Source organism: Phodopus roborovskii, unplaced genomic scaffold (genome assembly GCF_943737965.1).
Source record: "Phodopus roborovskii unplaced genomic scaffold, PHOROB, whole genome shotgun sequence".
NCBI classification, from domain to species: Eukaryota; Metazoa; Chordata; class Mammalia; order Rodentia; family Cricetidae; genus Phodopus; species Phodopus roborovskii.
In genome coordinates, this window is record NW_026126418.1 from 44,642,713 (window position 1) to 44,663,373 (window position 20,661).

Consider the following 20,661-nt stretch of genomic DNA (forward strand, 5'->3'; position numbering starts at 1 on the left):
TTTCTTTTGCTAAAAACACATGTATTAAAGTTGTAGTAATTGCTATATTTCCAGGGCCAACATTTAGCAGTTGGTGCTTAGACAAACTGTTCTTCGTCAAAAACTGCTCTTCGGTCAGGTATGGTGGCGCTCGCCTTAAATCCTAGCACTTGGTAGGCAGAGGCAGGTGAATCTCAAGTTCAAGGCCAGCCTGCTCTACATAGCGATTCTAGGACTGTCAAGGCTATGTAGGGAGACTGTCTTGAAAACAAAAATGAAACAAACAAAAAAACCACTCAGAAGAAAATGAAGAAAACCATGAAAAGGGAGAAAAATGTTCATAGAATACAATTCAGATGAAGTACCAGCATCTAGAATATACAAAGAATTATTACAGCAAAATCCACAGTGTAGAGGGTTCACACCAAGCACCTAAGAAAGTAGTCAACATCATTAGCTGTTAGGGAAATGCAAACTAGGGCTCTGCTTCTGTCCCTGCTTGTGTATTAGAACACCTCATTAAGACTACAGAAACATTACTACTTACGGACTAGAATACCACAAATGCAAAAACATTATTTTTTTACAAAATATCAATGAAGATGTTGGAGCAATAAGAGCTCTTACACCATGTTATGAGAATATAAAAAAAGTAAAAGTGTTAGAAGTCCGTTCAATATACCTAGCATATATTGTGTAACCCATAATCAATTGCTGGAAATTCTTCCAAGAGAAATAAAAAGTTTTGTATACATAGAAACCTGTGTGTAGATGTCTATCACAGTTCTATTCAGAACTGACAAAAGTTAAAGACAAACCATCCCCAAACCCATTAACTACAGAGTAGAGAAACAGCTTGTGCTACCTGCTCATAACAGAATACAACTCAGTAACAGGAATGGACAGCACACAGGGACCCCAAAAAACGAAACAAAACATGCCAGATTAAACAAACAAAAACATGAAACAAGTTGCTTACAGTAGAATTTCAAATATAATACAGGCTAGATGTGATGACATATACCTATAATCCTAACACCGAGGAAGCCGAGACAAAAAGACAAAGTTTGGGGCCAGCCCGAGCAATGTAATTGGACCCTGTCTCAAATAAGAATCAAAAGGAGCCCCACGCCTTTAATCCCAGCACTCAGGAGGCAGAGGAATGCAGATCTCTGTGAGTTAGAGATCAGCCTGGTCTACAAAGCTACACAGAGAAACCCTGACCCAACAACCCCCTCCCCCACCCTCCCAAACAACAACAACAACAACAACAACAAGAGAATCAAAAGGGCTGGAAAGAAAGCTCAGTAGTAGTTAAGAAGGCTGCTTTGTAGAGAACTGCAGTTCTGTTTCCAGAACTTACACCATGTCTCCTGTAACTCTAGCTGGAAGGTATCTCTCACCATCTTCTGATCCCTTTAGACACCCACGTGCCTGTACACTCTAACACACACTTAAAAAAATAACAGAAGAGCTCAGTGTCAGAGCACTTGCATAGCATGTGGGGAGAACTATCCCAGCATGGTAGAGAAGAAAGGGGAGGGGTTCAGATGAAGCAGCAGTACTCTAATAGGTGACTACTACAGAGGAGTCAAGAGAGATTAAACTACTACAATGGAATGGGAAGGGACTTTTGGGGGTTGGGGATTGATGCTGTATCATGATTATAGGGTGGTTACGTGAAGGTCATGCATACCTTCTATAAAAGTGGTGAATATTACTGTATGTTAAAATATATCTCAAATGATATGAATATCTGCTTAGTAAATAAATTGATGGATGTGTGCTATGAAACGTTGAGGGGTTGTTTATAAGTAGTGCATCACTGGTGATTTTAAAAACATTCTTGAATTTATTTTTAACTGTGTGTGTGTGTGTGCGTGTGTTTGTGTGTTTATGGGCATAAACTTATTGAAAAATCATGTGTAGACTTGACTCTGCTCACAAGCATGTGTGATACACAATGAATTTCATGTTTAGACTTGGGATCCATCTCAAAGAGATCTCATGTATGGATTCCAAGATTTGAAAAAAGCACAAACTGGATGCTTTGATTCTGACCATCCCAGATAAAGGCTGCTCAGCTAGTAATTGGTAATATGACCACTTGCTTTTTGCTTTACCCTGAAAGAGAAAATAAACTACAAGTTTATGGCAGGCCTGTAAAAGTGATCTATAAAAGAGTGTCATAACCCATGTAGAGACAAGCCACCTGCTTAACTGTGTGAGGCCACTGCATGCTTTGCTTTCCTGGTGGTCTTTTCCCACACCCTTGCCCATCCTGCTCTTGCAGCAGTAGGGGTGTCTAGCGTCCATTCTGATCGCCTCGGTGCATGAACAGTTGGCCCAGAGGTGGTGCGCTCTCAATGCCCTGCCTTTAGGTCAGTCATCGAAAGCCTAGGTCTGTTTTGCCTGCGGACCATGAATTAAGTGGAGTCAGCATTATTTGCTTTGGAAAAGGTGACTAGAACATCTATAAGGATGAAAGGCTTTCCAAAGAAGAGCAACACGTTATTACCCCTGGACTGGGCTATTAAATACCCCTGGAGTAGGCTATTAAACCTCTTTTTAAAGCAGGCATTGGTGTGGGTGACTCCAGTGGGGGTGTGGTCCTGTTAGCACTAAAGCATTTGGAATTGTGCTTAGTAATGGTTAAAAACCTAGTAAAGTGGATTCTCACGACACAGAGGTTTCCAGACAGCCTTCTGGCTTTTAAGTGAAAGGCCTATATAACATTATGACGTTAATCAGGCTTTGCTTTCATGAGAGCACTTTCTTCTCTTAATTTGCATGTGTGGTAATGTTATTACATTTCTCACGAACATTTTTTTGCAGCATGCATCTCATTTTTATATTTTGCTGTCTCTTCCCTAATGTTAGTTACATGGTATATCTAATGCCATGTTCTGAAAGCATTAATAATCTGTGTCAGAAATCATAGGCAAGCAATACTATACCCAAGAGGGTGGTGACTCACATGCTGGGATAGTGTAGAGGGAAACCTCCTACAGATCCTGCCTCCTGTCAGTACAATTCCTGGGCTTCCAACACCTATCTTTTTATATGTCTCTCTTTCTCCTAAACACTGGGATTTCCCTTCCTTCCAGACATATTTTTTAAAAATAATGAAATGAGAGTGTAAGTTAATGGCAGTTATTATTTATTATTTCCCAGTGTTTGAAGAGTAGTATATGTGTGTTCTTGGCACAGTGTGTATGTGGAAATCAGAGGACAAGCTGTGGGAACCAGTTGCCCTTTCCACCATGTGAATCCTGGAGAATGAACTTAGATCATCAAAAGTGATTGGAGCTAAGCACTTTTGCCCCTGAGCCCCTGTGCCAGCCCCCCAAGAGATTTCTAGTTCCTAATATTCTTCTTGTTTATTAATTGGTGTGTATGTGTGGCTGGGGTATGTGTGTATATGTGTGAATGTGCTTGTGTGGCTAGGTGTGGAGGCCAGAGGTTGATATGTAGTGTCTTCTTCAGTTACTCGCCACATTGTTTATTTTATTTTGAAAATTGAGAATATTTATTCTTTGACAATTCCATGCATGCACATAATGTATCAACCATATTTCTATCATCCACCCCCAGAAACACCTTAGATTTGTGAAAATGGGTATCTCACGGAGCCTAGAGCTCATCACTTGATTAGGATGGCTGACCAATGAAATTTACTCTACCCTACCACACACACATGGTTACAGACCATGCTGCCAAGGCCAGTTTTTATGTGAGTGCTGGGGATGCTATTCAAGTTCTCATGCTTGAAAGTTACTGTGTGAGCCACCTCTCCTTCCTGACACTCCTCCACTCCAATCCACTCCTCTACACACACACACACACACACACACACACACATTTTGTTTGTTTTGTTTTGAACCGGAATTTTTCTTGGTAGCTCATGCTAGCATGGAACACATTTTATAGCCCAGGATAGTATCAAATACTTGTCAATCCTCCTGTCTCAGCCTCCCAGGTACTGGAGAATTAAATTGGACACATGCCCAATTTAATCCCCAGTGTTCTCAAGGAAAGAAAAAAAAAGTCATCTTCTCCATTAGCTGTACCCTGAAGCAAAGAGCCCACTGTTGATGTAGCTGTGTGTACCACTTTTCCCTCATTCATCATCCTATCAGAAATTTGTGCATGCAGGGGATTTCCTCACCAATAAGCAAGTCTTAACTCTGTGCAGGAAAAGCATTTGAGTATAGTTTAAAGTTTGTTTGTTGTGGAATACTCCTTTACAGTGTGTGAAGATATGTCACTGTGATTGGTTCAATAAAAAGCTAAACAGCCAATAGCTGGGCAGGAGGTATCGGCTGAACTTCTGGATAGAGAGAGTTCTGGGAAAGGTGGGGTCATCAGCTGGACACAGAGGGAAAAAGACACGAAGGAGGAAAGGTAAAAGCTGCAAGTCATGTGACAACATGTAGATGAGTAGAACTGGGCTAATTTAAGTAATAAGAGCTAGTGGGACAAGCCCAAGCTAAAGGCTGTGCTCTCATGATTAATAAGTCTCCGTGTTGTTTTTTGTGAGCTAGCTGACCAAAGAAAATCCTGCTATAAGTTAGCTAATCCTTTAAGGTAAACAATGAAAAAAATATAGTTTTTCTTGCCTTGAGGAGAGAAACAGACAACTTTAATTAGAAGATAATGATGATTTGTTTATAGAAATTCATCATAGAGCCAGGTGGTGGTGGCACCTTTAATCCCAGCACTCAGGAGGCAGAGGCAGGAGAATCTCTGTGAGTTCAAGGCCAGACTGGTCTACAGAGCAAATTCCAGGACATCCAGGGCTACACAGAGAAACTGTCTCAAAAAGCAAACAAACAACAAAATTGTAATAGAAAATATATGAAAACATTAATTTCTGCAGTCACCTTATGTTTCCCACATCCCAGAAGACAAAATGTCCTTATCTCACTCCATAGTCAGGAAAAAATAAGGCAAGATGGTAGAGAAATGGTGAATGCTTGGAATTAGTTTTTTTATTGGCTCAATCTTCACCATTGTGTGAAAACTTGAATCATCCATCAAGAATTTGAAAGTACTAGGAAATCTGTATAATGCACCAGACAAGACAGCCAAAGAGTCTGAATAGTGGATGGTAATACTAACATGTCAAAGGGATGCCTGCCTCTCCCATGGGTTAGAGAGGCTCAGCTATTAAAGACTATGAAAAAGAGTCCAATGGCACATACTGGTATGAGGGGAGAGGGATGGGAGAGGAGATACAGGGTGTGTGTGTGTGTGTGTGTGTGTGTGTGTGTGTGTGTGTGTGTGTGTGCGCGCGCACATGCGCGCGTGTGTGTGCTTGAAAGGCTGTAAGACACCAGCCTTTTAAAGACCAATGTTTGTTGTGGTGGTTCCTTTATCTGCTTCCCCCAACCCTGTGGTGGCAGCCTGCCCTTCCTGTCGGGAGCTGTCTTTGTGGGCTGTAATCAGAACTAGCTGAGTGGGCCCCGAGCTCATTCCTGAGTGGGGGAGTGTGGATGAGGGAAAGGCTAGCTGTAGACAATAAAGAAAAGACAGAATAAAAGTCAAGAGGACAGATCAGTTAATACTGAAATGCCACGAGTTTATTTTTCACCACTCTTATATACCTTATCCAAAAAGGGGAACACAGTATCATACATATAGAACATACATATAGACTTTTCTTCCTCACTTATTCTAAGGGTTCAGTACCACACCTTAGCTCCAACTTCATGTTCCTAGTCTTGAAAATCAGGGGTAGCCACACCTCAGATTCAGGTCTATTGTTATTTTGAATAAGACAGTCAAACATCCTACTGTAGCCACACCTTTGACCTTTAGGTCTTATGATTTGCTGAGGACAGTTTTGAACTCTGTCCTTGTGCCAAGATGGAGTGCAGTCATCTTTATGGGCACCAACACCTTCCTGTTAAAGGAAAATCTCCAGCTGAAAAAAACCAGGTCTGTGCAGATGTTCTGGCTTTGTTTTTAGCCTTTCTCTATTGTTTTTCCATATACATGCTTTGGGTGGTGGGCTGCAGGAAGCGATTTTGTGGAGAAAACATCCTCCTGGTCCTTGTTAAGGAGACTATGGAGGATTTTCTTGGTTACAGAAAGTCCAGTGTGGATTTCTGAGCTTGGGAATCCTCCCTTGTGACTGGACCTCTTTCTCCTGTTGGCCAAGCAAACAATGGGGACATTCACCATTTTCTGGACTTCTGTATTTCTCTTTATTGGCAAATCCCTGTGTTGTCTCCAGCCAATTAGTCATCCAGCTGAGCATCTCCAAGACTGACATTTTTACTTATTGAACAGTGTCTTAGTTACTGTGCTGTTGCTATGACAAGACACCATGACCCAAGGCAAGTCTTAGAAAAGAAAACATTTAATGGGGGGTTTGTTTGATCGTCATGACAGGAGGCAGGATGCAGGATGCATGTTGCTAGAACAGTAACTGAGAGGTTTACATCCTGACCTACAGGCACTGGGGGTAGGGGTAGAGGGGGTGGCATGAGCTTTTGAAACCTCAAAGCCCACCCCTATCGACACAACTCCTCCAATGAGGCTACACTTCCTCCAACAAGGCTACACTTCCTAATGATCCCAAACCGTCCACTAACTGGTAATTAAGCATTTCAAATACATGAGTCTTTGGAGGACATGCTCACTCAAACCACCACAAACAGGTAATATATTCATATAATTTAAAACTAAGAGGACAAAATGGGGCTTATAGTGAAAAATCCATGTCCCCCTACATTGATTTTTGTGTTACGAACTTCTTCTTGCCCTTAGAATACCCTGAAGATAGCTCTCATCAGACAACAGCTTCTTTCTGCCTTGGTGACTTCCCAGCCTTCTGTTCCATGGATGGATTGAAATTTACCAGTGCCTTCCTGTTTAAGATTTGTCTATGGTATTTTCTATTCCAAAAACTATTGTGGCGAGCAATTCCTTATAAATACAAATTAGACATTGCATATTATCTACCAGAAAAATTTCTAGGAGTAGATTTTTGGATCAGAAGATATGTGTATGGTTCTATCAGCATTGCCCCCTCTAACAAAGAAAGTGATGAGTATTGTTTACCTTAGTACTTTGTCAATATTTCACCTGTGTTCTCAATAAAGCTAAGTGAAAACTAAGCACTTAATTTAGATTACTTTTAGGTTGACTTTTTCTTTGTATGAGTGAGTTTTTGTATCGTTTAAATTTTTTTTCTTTATGGTTTTTGAGAGTTTCATACATGCATGTAATGTAAATTTTTATTTGTTTGCTTTATTTGGATTAGGTTTCACTTTATAGACCCAGCTGGCCTGAAACTCACTATGGAATCCAGGTTAGCCTCAAACTCACAGAAATCCACTTTCCTTTGCTTCCCCAGTGCTGGAGTAAAGGCTTGTGCCATCGTGCCCAGTCCATATACTGTGTTTTTAATCAAACCCACTCCAATCCCTCCCTTCCAGTTCACTTAATGCTATCTGTATAGACGTCTGTGTAGGACCAGCTACTGGGATATGGGGAGCCTCTCTGGAACCACATAACTAAAGCAAACTGACTCCCCACCAGCTGACATCAACTAAGGATGTTTCTCCCCCCCCCCCAAACATCCTAATACCTTCAACTGTCTTCCTGCCTGGCTCCTAAATTCCTCACAGATTTTTCTTCTGTCCTTGGTTGCAAAGCTCTTTGGCATTTATATGCTTTCAATAATGATTACTGCCATTATTTTAAAAGTGTTACTATGTCTTCATAAAAAAATGAGCCATCCTTAAAAAATATTTTTGAAACTTATTTTTAAGTGTGTGAGTGTGTGTGTGCATGTGTATATGTACGCATGTGTATGTGTGTGTGCTTGTGCACACCCGTGTCTGTGTGTGGCTATGACACATAAGTACAGAGGCATCTGCATTGTGTAGGCCAGAGGCATAGGCATCAGATCTCTGGGGAGCCAGAGTCACAGGGGGCTGTGAGATGCCTGACTTGGGTGCTGGGTACTAAACTTACTCTTAACATCTGAGCTGCCCCTCGAGCCCCTAGAAATCCTTATTTAATATTACTGAAGATTCAGTCAGTATTTGGATTTGTCTGGTTGTTTCAGGAAAGAAATCAAACAGATGTATACAATGCATTTCTTTGATGTCTGTTTATTCTTATTGTTGTTGTTTTGTTTGTTTGAGATAGGGTTTCTCTGTGTAGACCTGGCTGTTACCTTGGAACTTAGTCTGTAGGCTAGGCTGGCCTTGAACTCGGACACACCCACTGGTCTCTGCCTCCTGAGTACTGGGATTAAAGGCATGTACAACCACTGCTGGCTTATTTATTCTAATTTTGGGGTGCTCCAGATTGAACTCTGGGGCTCCTAAATGCAACATTTGCTCAGTTAATAACCTCAACCACTGTTAAATCACAGTGAAATTTGCTTGAGCCCTTTACTTCATTGAAAAAAAACAAACAATATTTTTGCAGTTACTCATTGAAGGTTCTGGATATTTAGTCCAACAGTTGCTATATTCAGATCTTGATGGGTTAGTTGCACTTGTTTGAATATGTTTTCCTGTTCTATTTCATGCAATCTGGTAGTTAGATCTAGAGGCCCGATAGGTTTCATGTTTGATTTTTTTTGTTGTTGTTGTTGTTTTTTTTGGCAAGTACACTTGAGAGCGTTATTGTACACTTCCTGTTGAGTCACATCAAGAGGCACATAAAGTCTGGTTGTCTCTGTGTGCTATTGTGGCTGATCTGTCACTGTAGTCAACATAGTGTCCTTAACAAATGATGTTAGATACAGAAAATGATTATTTGTCTCAATGTCGAAAACAAAGCCTCGAAGGAGAAATGCACAGCTATGCCTTTGGGAGGAGAACACATGCAACATGAAGAGCCGACTTTTACATCTAACCCAGGAGAAGACTCACAGGACCAAGAAATTCTTCTCCTCTGAGTTCCTTTGTCTCCTGTCTAGAGTTTTGCTGTTAAGTGTCTTGCTGGCTCATGATGACAAAATGTGTTCAGATTTCAGGCATTTCCCCTCCCCACCTCTGCTTTCCTTCCACTTAGAGTAAGTAAAGGTTTTTTGTTTTTGTTTTTTTTAAATCTTGCATATTTTTCACTTTTAAAAATGTCCCTCCTAGCTGCCTTTCAAATGTCAGTGGGAGTTTAGGGGTGTAGGAAGCACCCCCTAGGAGGCTGCAGCTGTGGTCTTGGTGATGCTGAGCTTTGTGGGCTTGCAGTTTCTTAATGACTGCTGGTCTCTGTGTTTTCACATCTTTGCTTTTCTCTTCCCTGCATCCTTTCTAGCCACCAATCAGGTCCCAGATTCCCATGTGCCATCAATCTGTGAGTTGGCCCTATGCATCCCGCTCTTGCCCAATGTGACACTATGAGAGTTTGATGAACTCACAGGCCTTCGGGTCTGAATCAAGCCGTATGTCTTCCAGAAGCACTCGCTTAAAGGGAATGAAGTTTGTTTCATGTAACTTTGCAGCTATATTTCTTCTCAGACAGGTTGGCCAAGTGGTTTCTGAATGGGAAATTGCTCTCTCTAAACCACTGTATAGTATCTGCAATTGCTTGTCCCCTTCAGTGAAATGAATGCAGCTGAGCTGACATCTTGGGTAACAGATCATTTCCTATTTTTCAAGTAAAAGAGAAGCACAGCTATGAATAATTATATCTTGTAAATGATCTTTATTGTTATTTTTCGGTTTTTCAAGACAGGGTTTCTATGTGTAGCTTTGGGGCCTGTCCTGGCACTCGCTCTGTAGTCCAGGCTGGCCTTGAACTCTACCTGTGTTTGCCTCCCAAGTGGCAGTATTAAAGCACCACCACTGCTGGAGTAAATGGTTTTTAAATCCATCAATCCTTAGTTAATCCCATTTCAGTCTCTGTCTGCCTGGTGATCTATAAAGATAAACTGATTAAACTGATGAAATTACAAAGTTCTTTCCTTGGAAAGTTTCCACAAATGGCCTTCTTTGGGCTTCCCTCCCTTTCCTGTGGGTATAAAAGAAACTGCAACAGTTTGTTGTCAAGTGGGGACCCATCCTTGTGTGGGCTGGGGAGCAGTTGGGCCTGGAGAGGAAGCGACATGCCCTGTTCTCTCTTGTATATTGTTCTGTGGGCACATGTGGTTCTGCCTACACAAATGGCTGATATTTCTTTACTGGTTGGAAAATAATAGAAAACATTTAAATCTGATTTCAGTGATGTTGTATGGAGAATTTAGAAGAAAATACCCACTTTCTCAAAGTGCGTATCAATAGCATCAATTGGAAGCTTTAGACAATGGTATAAAACATATTTTAGAAGTTATTTAGAGGCAGGGTTTTACTAAATACACTAGATATCTGTGGTTGGCCTGGAATTTGAGATTTTCTTTTTCCTGAGTACTGGAATTGCAGATATGCGGCTAAGATTTAAGTTTAATTAATTAATTAATCAATATTAAGTGTGTTTTTAGTTTCTTGCCTGTATGTCTGTGCACCACATGCATGCCTGGTGCCTGTGGAGGCCAGAAAAGGAAACTGGAGTTATAGATAGCTGTGTACTATCGTTTGCGTGGCTGGGAATCGAACCTGGGTCCTCCGGAAAAACAGCCAGTGGTCTTACCATGGAGCCATCTCTCCGGCCTCCTAGCTTTAATATTTATATTCTGTTATTAACAAAATTACCATCCAAGAGTCTGATTTCTGGGAGAAAAAGATTTCAAACATAGATAATGGTCAAACACTACCTTCTTTTCCCTATGACCATGATCATAAACTGAACACAGAGATTGAGAAACCAGTCCTTTCATTCAGCTGCCTATACTTTGGAGTGAAAACTACCTCAGAGTTAATATATGGAAGGATCCAGGTGGCATAGAATGACTGTGAACCTTTCCCTATCTGGGCTTCATAGGGCAAATGTGCCTTGCATGGCTAGCTTGCAAAGGAACACTGGAAGTCTTGAGCTTGTAATGGGCGCAGTATGTACAAGGAAAGCCTGAGCTATTCAAGCCTGGGAGAGCTTGGTGCTCTATAAATGTCCTACCTGGTCCAGCTCATGGGGGCCCAGTGCCTTCAGCGTTCTTCCTTAGCTCCCTAGCCCACTCAGTCTTGGGAGTGTTTTTCTTCGTTATAAGCTGTCTTCATTTCTAACCATGTTTCTCTGGTGCAATCCTCTGTCCTGAGACACAGGAACCTGGATTTGGGGACCTCTGAGCTCAGACTCTACAGCTTGAAGATACATATTTCTGTTTTTCCTTTTGCCTGATGTCAGGCAGAAGTCAGTGTTTTCCATGGCACTCTGGGCTATTTCTCTGAGCTCCAGGCTTTGGAAGGCAGGCTTACCTAAGCCATGTTAAAGACATAGGTAGACCAAATTATAGCTTTAACGAGCATAATACAGATTTTCTTCCCAGAATTCCTACCTCTTAGGGAGGTACCAACAGTTTCCGTGAGGTTCAGTTGGGTTGGTCTGCTTGCCTTCCTGACTCACAAAAATGTGTATTCTCTGTCCTCTCTCCTGTCACTTTCTTTTGGATGCTGCTGGAGTGGAGCCTCAATGTATCTGGTACTTTGTCTTTCATTAAGGCTCCCTTCCCGTGGCTCCTTGTCCACCATGTGGCTGACCACTGTGCTGGTTTCTCATACTCCACCTCTGGGCAGCCACTGAGATTCTCAGCTTGTCTGACCTGGGATCCTTTTTCTTGTAAACTCTAATAAAACTGTCCATTTCTAAGTTCTTCTATTAATGAGACTAAGAACCCTAAGAGGGGACCTTGATTTTCCTCATATCATGGGCAGACATCAGAAGCTACGGGTCTTAAGATGAGTCAAGAGAAGAGTTTTAGCTCTGCCCCATTGGCCCCTCAAAGGTCTTACCATCTGCAAATGGACAACATCAGCATTTCCTCTTCTGCATACATTTCTGCCTTTCAGGAATGGGATTTACAAGAATAAGATGTTTGTTATTCAAATCCAGGGGCATATAGCTGGCACAAAATAGTGCCAAAGATTCCCGGGTAGACAGTCATGGGAAGCATCTCAATCTTAGATGTGTGGTAAAAGTTTCAGTCAGTAGGAAGGCCAGCCACGCCCACTTCTAAAATCCCCTTCAGAAAGGGAGGGTGACCCATGCTGGCCACTGAACAGTCTTGCTGATGATGGCCATGAAAGGCACAGTGGCAGCTGATTGTGGCTAACAACCATTTTAAGGGTTCTTTGCTGTCAGAACATATTCCAAGAAAATAGAAATGCCAAGAAAAGGAGACTTATGTTTGTGAGCTATGGGAAAGGCTGGATATAGGGCAGAAAGCAAAGAATGGAAATGCCAGAAATTGGGCAGAAGGAAAGGGAGTCCAAAGCAGCAGCAGCAGCAGCAGCAGCAGCAGCAGCAGCAGCAGCAGCAGCAGCAGCAGCAGCAGCAGCAGCAAAGAGTGCTTTATATAATGTGGAAATTGGGACGGGTACAGGACGAGGAGGCAGAGGCCAGCAGTTTAAAAGGGAAACCACCCAGAGCAGCAGGCCCTCTGGAAACGGCAGCATCCTGTGCTTTGGAGCCAGCAGGAAATCTTCAGGGAGGCAGCCCTTCCCAACGCTGTTCAGTGCCTGGGCCCGTTCAGTTTAAAACTGGAAATGTCAATAAGGCTGTGTTCCCAAGTCAGGGAAGCTTGATGATTTGCATCAGACAGTAGGAAACAGGGCCTCCAAGTCTCAAAAGAATATTCCTTCTAAAAAAGAAAAATAGCCTGCTGAAAACAGATTTTATTAAATTCTCATATGGTCCAAATGTGTTCTGGTTTTTCTCCTCAAAAGCCAGGTTCTGACTCATTTGGAGAGAACAGCTCAATGCTAACTAAGCATCTTTCCCATTGTTTGCTGTCCCACAGAGCCCATGTTTTGAAAGATTCTGTCAGCCAAACTGCACTAGAGACCAAGTCATATTTCATTTTCTTAATCAAACATCTAAAGCAAAGCTTTGCCTGGGGGGTTTCCTGACTTCTGGTAAAATTCCAGCCAACAGCTTGGAGTCTGAGGGAACCTGGGTGTCCACCCCAGGTCACAGTCTTTTTGCTGAAACCGAGTCTGAATATGTTTAGGTGGGACATACATGCTGTCACTTGTCAAACAAAGGCTGCCCTGTTCCCTGTGGAGTTCCTTCTACTTCATGCCCCAGAGATGAAGGGCTCCTAAAGGCATCTGATAGATTAGAGAGTTTGTATTCCCACTAATCTTTGGATGAATTGAAGGCACCTCTGAACCCTGGCTTCTCATGTCACAGCCCATGTCCAGTCTGATAGTTTCAGAATGGGGCATGGGCTCACAAGGGCATCTCCATGTGGCTTCTGTCAGAGGGTTCAGGTCCAAAAAGCTTCTTAGCCCCCAACCATCTCTAAAAGGGTCAACTGTGTCTGTCATGTCTCCATTCTTTGTTCTGACTCCTGGACACTTATTTGGGCTACAATGTCCTTAAAGGCAACTTTCATTCAGTCAATAGAGAAACTCATTATACACACCTTCTGTCTCTGTTTGCCTCTTTCTTTCTTCAGTTCATTGTCTTTTTGATCTTCAGAGAGAAAAAGATAAGAAGAACTAGTTCCACCCAAAAAGGAAATGAAAACAAACCTTTAAAAACATGCTGTAATATCTGCCCCTGCTGGCACCTTATGCTAAACAAAACAAAGAAAAGGAAATTTGATCTGACTATTATAGGGGGAAAAAGACTTTAAAAATCTGCTTAAAATAATCATGCCCATTTGATGCTGTGGTCAACAACTGTGCAAAATAATGAGAATTTGTGAAAAATGGGTTTTCTATGCAATAATCTTAGCTACTTTTTTTTTTTAAATGATGGAACATGTTTATAAAATAACCTTAGTATTAAAATTCATACCCCAAGCTTGGTTTTAAAATTCTTCCTGTATTTAAAAATGAGGCAGAAGGGCCAGGGCTGTCAATCAAGGATAAAGTACTTGCTTAGCATGTACAGGACTCCAGTTTCAAGTTCCCCTCCCCCATGCATGCACACTACCATTTTGCTGCACATTCAACTCAAATCCCAGAGGGTAACAAGGATAAAGGAGGGTGATAGGATGCTTAGGAGTCAATTAGTCCAACCCAGTTATCATTTTATTTTATAGTATCATCCTGCCAAACCTTCAAACTTTCAGTACATACATGCAGATGACTTGGACAGTACTATACATTAAACATGACTAAGAGTTCACAGCTTGAATGAAAAGAAAATCACTTTCCTCAAAAAATAAACAACAACAACAACAAAAACCCGCTTTATTCAGCTTTAACATCATAAATCCTGAGCATCATTTAAAAGGTGGGGTAACAAATGTGATTCTGAAGCTGAAGAATTGAGTCACACTGTCTTCATCCCTTATGAGCTAGAGACAGTGTTGGGAGCACACTCTTCATGAAGGTTCCCATTCTATACTTCTGTGACAGTGTCAGCATCTGTTCAGGTCTGCTTGCAGAGGAGGCTGTCTTAGGAGATAAGGCATCTTGTTTCACAGCAGTGGGAAGATTTCTTTGTGAATCAAGACATTAAAGATAATGCATTCAGCCTGTGATATGGCTCACTGGGTAAGAGTGCTTGCTACCAAGACTGATGGCTTGAGTTCAGTTCCTGGAACTTAAGCTGGAAGGATAGAACCAACTCCAAAAGTTGTCCTCTGACAATCAAATACGGGTGCGCGTGCATGTGCGCGTACACACACACATACACACACACACACATACACAGATACCCCACCACCACCACTACCAACAGGGTCAAGAACAATTGCTACAGTATATGAATGGGTGGATGGATAAATAACTTTTTAAGGTCTTATTTGTAGAAATATGCTTATTTGTAGAAATATAGGAAGTTGGAATCTCCTAATCTCAGATGTCTAAGCTGTGAGTCAGGCCTACTGTATGTGTATCATCCTCTAGAACTACTCCTTTGTCCCTTTGTGAGACTCACAATAGGCACCCGAGTGACTGACTACCATAAAGTACCCAGGACTTTCAGGGTTTAAACCAAAATACTCCAGAGTATACTGGGATGGCTGGACACCCTAACTAGGAAGCTGACTTGTATGTGATGCTCATGTTGTCTGCTGTGCCTTTGTCTCTGAGTTAGTCTCATGTCTTCTGCAGGCATGTATGAAGCCATGGGTGGTTACTCTCAGTGTGCTACAGTAAACCTCAGACCCTTCACAGTTCTGATGGAGAGCAGTTTGGTGGGCATTTTCCTCCGCCTTGATTACCTGTAAAACACAGGGAATATCTGCCCTTCAGAGTCTGGGAACAGAAAGGAGTTGTGACTGTAAATCCAAATGCCCTGTTCTGCACTCTGCATCTCACTGGAGGCTGTCACCATGTCCCTGTCTTCTTTATTAGACAGAATTGTTCTGACCCCATTGTCTCACTGGTTGGGCTGGGTTGTGTGTATGTATGTGGCTTGTGTAATCCTTTTCCTGTCTACAGGGAAGAGAATAGCAGATTTTAAAAAAAAATGCTCAATTAAACATTTCTATTATTTTCATTACCAAAGTCAGATTGGTTCCCTCACTGTCTGTGGTTACTAATTAAAATGTTCCCCAACTGAATGATTTGGTGATCCTATGCAGTCATGGCATGATTTGTAAGGCACTTTTTATCTACCAAAACAAATTCACAAGGCATTTTACCATCCTCTGCAAGTCCTCAGCAACCTTTGGTTTCCTCCTTAAGATCCCTGGGAGATAATAAGAGTCCTAGGTAAAACTCTTCAGAGATTCTTTGTATGTAGTGATGAGAAGAAGTTTGCACCTGCTGCAGAATAGACGTCAAATACTGCATGCACATCAGGTAATCTCTACTGCTGTGGAAAGCAATGCTGAAATGCTGAAAAATAGCATTTCTGGTCATTATCTGCATTGCCAATGATTTTAATAGATGTTGTTGTTAGAGCATGTGGTGTATTTATGCTCCTTTTTCCTAATAGTCAGAGATGATTTTCTCTAAAAGGCCACAGAAGTGCAGGTTTCCTTGACTTGGAGGATTCAGAATGATAAACATCTGGGCAGTCTTGAGTATGCAGAGGCCTGGATAATATTCACATTCTGTATGACAGAGGAATGTGACATCCCTTGCATGGGCTATAGGAAAAGCACATTTAAACTGAATGTGGCTATGAGATGATTTGAAGCTATCTAGGAAAATGGACCACTTGGGACTCTGATTATATACCTCAGGTGTCAAGAATGACAAACAGGAATGGATGCTCTGCTGCTCCACAGATGTATAGGGATGGGCAGAGGCCCTTTTTATTGTTTCTGTTCTGAAACCGATTTCCATTTCACGTGTGGGCTCAGTTCATTTCTTGCTCTACAAATGTTACATAAGACCCAACGTATTCACTCTTAGGCCATCTGGCTGTCCTTTCTCAGCCATAAACTGCCTGGGTAGTTCTCATCAAGTGTGGCATTTATGGTTTGGTTTTATTCAGAGGAACTAGGAAACAGTAATGTTGACTAAAGAGCCCAATTGCATGTTTGTGTGACACGATACATAGAAACACAGTGTCCCTGCAATGCTCTCTGGCTTGAGTTGGAGATCCCCTAGTGGGCTCCAACATTCTGATGGTTTCTATACATAGTAAAGAAATTACACTAACCGGTGGAATGACCATTAACACATTCATAGTTTTTTTTCTAATTAACATATATGGCTGTGTTGTCCACGTGTGTATCTGTGAATCACGTGCATGTCTAATGGAAGTCAGAAGCAGGTGTCAGATCCCCTGGATCTGGAGTGACAGACAGTTGTTAGTACCTATGAAAGTCAGAAGAAGGTGTCAGGTCCCCTGGACCTGGAGTGACAGACAGTTGTGAGCTGCATGTGGGTGCTGGACACTGAACCTGAGTCCTCTGCAAGAGCAGCCAGTGTTCCTCACCACTGAGCTATCTGTGCAGCCTGCAGCACAATTAAGTTTTCTACCTATTGCTTATTTTTACACAGTAAAGTTGATACAATCTTAATATATTTTTGTGCTTGAAGAACTATGCTTCTGTTTTCCTTTTGAGCCATTGTTCTTGTCTTTCTCCATCTCTTATTGGCTCACTCCCATTGGCTCTGACCCTAATGCTTGTCTCCAGACTCTGTTCCCTTTATTTTGTAAAGGTTCCCTGTGGGGTTAGTGTGATGTCTCCTTGGTGCTCTCTTCAAAGGCTTCAAGGCTGCAGACCCCGATTCCTGTCAGTTCTTTTTGTATCCTTCACCTTCCTCCAATGTGGACTTTCACAGCTTTGCAGGCCTAAGCCCTTCCCTACATCCCCTTTTGCCTCAGATTACAGTTTCTACAACCACAAGAGACTACTTTGGACCACTGGTGACCTTTGTTGAATCCTGACTCCTGAGTGAGGTCATGCCTGGAACTGCTGCCTTCTGCTGAGTCCTAGAGTTAGTCACCATATTATTTTCGTGGAGGTGCCCCAAGAAAGTGTCACACACTGAGTGACTTAAATAATAGAAATGGGTTGTTTTCTGAGGCTAAAAGGGTGAAAAGCAGCCTGTCAGCACAGCTGTGATCTCTCTGATGAAGAGAGAGCACAGTCTGTTCCAAGCTCTCTCCTAGCTTCTGGGGACATCAAGATTCCTTGGCTTGTGGTTGGCTATCTCCTGTATCTCTTTGTAGCATCCACCTTCTCTGTGTATCTCCCCCTTTGTTTGAGAATACAGGCAGAGACGGTAGAGGCTCATCTTAATTTTCTTATCTGCCTATCCCATTTCCGGATTAGGTCACATTTGTAGGTGCTGGGAACACAATCCAAACCCATAATAGTTCCATGGCCTTTGATTTTGACATTAATTTGTTAGACAAGGACAAGAAAAATCCATCAATAAACTGATCTTTGCTTAGGGAGATGGCTCACTGGTTAAAAGCACTTGCTATTCTTGCAGAGGACCCAAATTCAGTTTCTAGCACCCACAGGGTAACCCATAACCATTTATAACTCTGTTCCCAGGGAATCCAACATTCTCATCTGGTCTCCATGGGTACCAGTCATGCATGTGGTGAATGCATGTACACATACACTCATACACATAAAAGAAACATAAATCTTAGGAATGAAGGAAGTGAGTGAGGAAGGAAGGAAGGAAAGTAGGAAGGAAGGAAGGAAGGAAAGAAGGAAGGAAGGAAAACTGATTTGAGGCTTGTCCAGTGGATGAGCCTGTATGATTGGCTGAGGGTAGTAGAGGCACCACAGAAAGCCATATGCCTTAAATTGCCTTTGTTTTTCCATTAAGGAAATGTTTTCCCCAAGGCTTTGGCAACCTAAAAGCATCTTACCCCATCACTCTCTCCTTTCTCCCTTTATGATTTACATAAAAGTGCTTGCCAAACCAATGGAAGTCCTGTGAGGTCAATGTCTGACTTATTCATGGGCATTAGGTGTATTGGACAGGGATCTTGTTTCCCAATCCACACATTTTTGTATTTGTATTCATAAAGAAGCTGCAGTTGGTTTGGTTTTAAAAATATGTTCAGCTTTTGTTGTATTAGAAATAGCCTGATGTCATTATTTTTATGATCAGCTCATAGGCCATTTTCTGTAAAAATTTCATGGTTAAAGGGGAATAAACCTAGCAAACCTACACTGTGTAGCAAACCAGCCATCCTGAGAAGTAGTTCTGGCTTTCCCACCACCTTCTGATCTCAGGGCTACTTCACAGATGCAAATGGGACAATCTGGGAGCAACAGTTAGCACTCTTTTCACCTGCATCCAATTGTAAAATGAAAACTAAGGTCTGAATTTGTTTATCATTTGCAAGATGGTAAATACATTTCACTAATGGCTTATAATTAAAATGGAACCTGCTCTCCCCACGGCATCCCTCAGTGCTGAAGCATTTCAATCATGGTGGAATCTAGCCATTGTCCGTTATATTTTTTGGACAGCCCAGTCTGAGCTTTCTAATTCTGGGATTTGGCAAATATGAACAGCATCTCAGTGGTTCTGTTGGGATGGGGATGCCAGCTTCAGCAAGAGCAGCCCGAACAGCATCTGCCACTCCATTTAGTGCTGACTCTGCTCAGTCTATCTGTGGATTTACTGGCCAAAGCAATAGGGCAAATCTGAATGGAACTGGAAACCATGCCCATAGCCTCTCCAAAGGGCTCAGCCCTCTGAGATAATGACCTACTGATTTATCAAGGTGAGTGGCTAATGTGCAAATAACAGGTTGTGACCACTGTTAAGACTTGCCCAATGTAAGTCATAAAGAATGACAGTATATCAGTGTCTCCTGTGGGAACAGATTTAGGAGTAGATTAATGATTTTTTTTGTCATATGCCCTGCTTTTCTAATCAAGTCTGAGCATTTCTCTCTTGTATTTTTTAGACTTGGAGAATTTTTACATTCTATTTTCCTTATTTATCCTTAATGGTGGTCTATAGACTCGCAGAAGAGATCTGTGCTCATTAGCTGAAATGTTCACCCAAATATTGGAATATGGTATTTCCAGATGGTTAACCCAGAGACCCAGACATCCCAGTGTGGATGGGGGTTTAGACAAATGGAGAGAAGGGAATATCCAAGATGTGTGATGAATGACATAGGAAGAGGTAACCCAGGAGCCTCACTTTGTAGCTGGCCTGTAACATCAGGAAGCAGGGACTGTGGTGAGCCTTCCTCAGACAGCAGAAGTCCCTGGCCACAGACCATGCTGTAGGGCCTGAAGTGGTGGCCGATGGGAGAGGAAGACACTGCAATGCTGACTGAAGGACACAGCTAAGCTACCTGTAGACTGTGTCTGTACCATGATTTTGGCAATGCCTTAGCATCTAGTTTCTGAGCAGGCTCTCCAGACTGCTCGACCATTTTGGATGCACACCACCTAATCTTAAAGTAAATTTTCTTTTCTGTCAAAGTTGGTCATTGGGCTGGAGAGATGGCACAGAGGTTAAGAGCCCTGGCTGCTCTTCCAGAGGTCCTGAGCTCAATTCCCAGCAATCACACAATGGCTCACAACCATCTGTAATGAGATCTGGTGCCCTCCTCTAGCCTGAGAGGATATATACAGGCAGAACACTATATGCTTAATAAATACACAAATATTTGGGGGGAGAGTTGGTTAGGGTTGATTTCTATTCCTCTTAGTTGTAAATATCAGACTGGTTTGGATATTCTGTTATCAAAACAAAAACTTAAACCCAGCCAGTTGGTATAGAACCTATACTCTTAAACCCTGTAGGTGTCACCTGTTCTGGGAACCATCATTGTGTTGGCCAACAGAATGTAGGTGCCTTGCTGAAGTGCCATGGAGATTATTGCACCAGATGGAACATTTTTTGAGAAAGAGAAAGTTTTTTCCCCCCTTATAGTTAAATTGCTGTTGTGGGCAAATTAAATGGTCTTTTTAACCTTTCTCCTTATGCTGTCAAAGTTAATGGGATCTGAGAATTATATCTGTGTTTTAAGTCACAGATCTGATAGATTAGCTTCATTTATATAAATTTCCCATATATGCTGGTAAATTTTTTTGTTCACTTGGTTGGGCTTAGAATTGTCTAGATACCTCACCTTCTTTCTATATTTGTCAAGTGTCTCTGGAAGAGAGTAAGGATTTAAATCAGTAGCCCGAGTAAAGGTCTACCCATTCTAACTGAACTTCATTGGCCAGTCATTTGGGAATAGACCAGGAGGATGGGGGCGGGGGGAGGCAAAATT